We start from the raw sequence: 2,589 nt of genomic DNA, 5'->3' as shown, positions 1-2,589 counted from the left end.
AACGAGGAAAGAGAAAAGTACAGATGATAAGATAGATCCAACGTCAATGTACACTAGCTTGGAACACATGTATAAATTGCGCAGGCTGGAAGCGATGATACGGCGCTGAGATAAATCACAAGTTCAAACAGGCACATTCTATGAATGGCAGAAGAGCAAATAACTGACATAATGTGCATTCAACAAGCGTATACTCGAAAAGGGAAATATCCAGAGATTTTACACAACAGCTGGAGTGATTACGGACGGAGGAGGACTTTGACTTAATTTCAACAGCCAAACAATGATCACTGCTGGAAAGTTAATCTTAATAAATCAATATTACTAGTACATGGATGATAGTGAAAATCACACAAGAAAGATGAGGAGAGCGATCAAGATAAAGTAGTATATCCTAGTAATAATTATAATAACAGATGTGAATGCAAAATCAAAATTATGGCACAGTAAGGTGGCCAACGACAGAGGGGAAGAAGTTGACAGCCTTATCTAAGAACTAACACTATAAGACCAGAACAAACCTGGAAATCCGCCAACTTTCCAGAAAAGGGAATAGAGTCAGAGACTGGAAGGGTTAAATTCTACAGTGATGCAGAAAGCACGGGGTAACAGCTCAAGGACAAGGTGTAAGAAAAACAGATCCAACGTCAATGTACACTGGCTTGGAACACATGTATAAATTTCGGCGATTATTGGAAAATGTTTTTATCAAGGTAAGAGATGAGTCGAGTTTTAATTAACTTTTCTTAGACATGTTATTCAGTAAAGATATAGGTCGGTAATTGATTGGATCGAGTCTACTACCACCCTTGTAAATCGGGACAATTGATGCCTTTTTTAACGTTCGTGGGAATATACTGCACAGTTTCTGTTAGTACGATGCTACTGATGTCGTTATTTACGATAGAAATTTTGTTTTTTAAAGTTTTAATAGTATTATAGATCTCATTTTCAGTGACTGGTAATAGAAAAGAGGAGTTTGAACTGTGTAGTAAATTTGGAAAGTTACAGTGTATATCATTTTGGATAGCAGAGGACAGTCTAGGTCCGACATCTGCGAAAAAATCGTTAAGGACGTTAGCAGTTTCAACAGAGTTATTATATGTTACATCGTCTTTTATGATTTAAGTTATATTAGTCTTTGTCCAATATACTGGACGGTATATTGGATTGTTTATCCAATATATTGGAGAAATATTGAGATTTTATGAGTTTAGGTATTTGTTTCCTGTAATAGTTGTATGTATCATACAAATCAACATTTTCAGGTTCCAATTTTGTAAGTTTATATAACTTATCTCTAATGGATATGGATTTAACAATTCCACTAGTTATCCAGGGCGTACGTTTCTTATTTTTGCTGTTAATTTTTTAGAAATGGAACATTGTTTTACCGATGAGTTCATGTGTATCAAGAAATTTTCCATGCATGTATTAACATCATAATAGTCAGTGAAGACAACATTATCCCAAGCAGTCGAGTGAAGAGTTGTTTTTAATTTTTTTAAATGAAGTTGAGTGTACGTATTTTTACTCTCTTCAAAAATCTCACCTGGGGTCCCAGGGAAAGTAATGTTCGATATGACAGGGTAATGATCATTGAATTAAAACGCAGAAACTAACTGCAATATCTCAATCATCAGCTTTAAGAACTTTAAGAAAGCTGAAGTTTTAGGCATTTTAGGAGACGCAATTACAAATAGAGCTTATAAGATGGATGATAGCGTATTCGGACGATGAGATTAGACGAAAAGAGTGTAAAGAGATGTTATGTTTTGATTATAATAAGTTGCCTCCTTGAAGGCATTCAAAAATTGCCGTTAGCGGTCGGTATTTCACGACCACATGGCGGGGTATTGGTTAAAGTTTTCAACTAGCAATAATCGCACCTCAGCTACGCCTCATTGGTTACGATACTGCCACTGCGCAAAGTTAACCCTTGGGACCAACCATTAAGGTTATCTACCCCCCTAACCCACCGTCATCTACAAGAACCCAATCGTTAAACAATGAGTTTTTACTACAAAAATAACTCAATTTACACTAACTTATATATTATTGCAATGTTGTATTTATACATAATTTTTAAAAATAACTTTAAATACAAAAAACCAACATTTATTGAGATAGTGATAAATAAGTTTATATAAGGGTTGATCGCGCCATCTTCGAGACAGACGATGAAGTTAAATTTTTACAAGCCTATTAAACGATGAATCTGGGGAGATTTATATATATGTAATGCAAAAACAGATAAACAGATATTTTCGATCTGAATCGATTCTAATAGTGTTTTTTACAGTCATTAACCAGACCCGACACCGTTTCCACGCCTGGAGAGCGGCTTGACTGTCTGAAAAAAATGGTACTGTCATGTTCTTCACCCCGCTCTCAAGAAGGATTTTAGCACCCATGTCAATAGCAAATACTTCCGCCTGGAAAACAGGTCTGGCAGTATACTCCAGCCCCGACCCCTTCCGGCGTTCTTGATCCATCTGTCTGCACCAGAAAGGATTGTCAAAAAAGTGTTGAGCATATTGTTTAAATCTCTAAATGGTAGTTCTAGCCACTTTCTCTATATGCAATTGC

The 2,589-nt window shown here is 36.0% G+C and overlaps 1 non-coding gene across 1 annotated transcript; it reads right to left on the bottom strand.

Annotated features, from left to right (window-relative positions):
• Nucleotides 1-1,792: 1,792 nt before the first annotated feature.
• LOC111417839 (U4 spliceosomal RNA) lies at nucleotides 1,793-1,934 on the bottom strand. The gene has a single exon (XR_002706732.1). It is a non-coding gene; the product is annotated as a U4 spliceosomal RNA (small nuclear RNA).
• Between the last annotated feature and the right edge of the window lie 655 nt (nucleotides 1,935-2,589).

This window comes from Onthophagus taurus, chromosome 5 (assembly GCF_036711975.1).
Source record: "Onthophagus taurus isolate NC chromosome 5, IU_Otau_3.0, whole genome shotgun sequence".
In the NCBI taxonomy this organism is placed as follows: Eukaryota; Metazoa; Arthropoda; class Insecta; order Coleoptera; family Scarabaeidae; genus Onthophagus; species Onthophagus taurus.
This window is presented reverse-complemented; position numbering and strand designations above follow the sequence as displayed.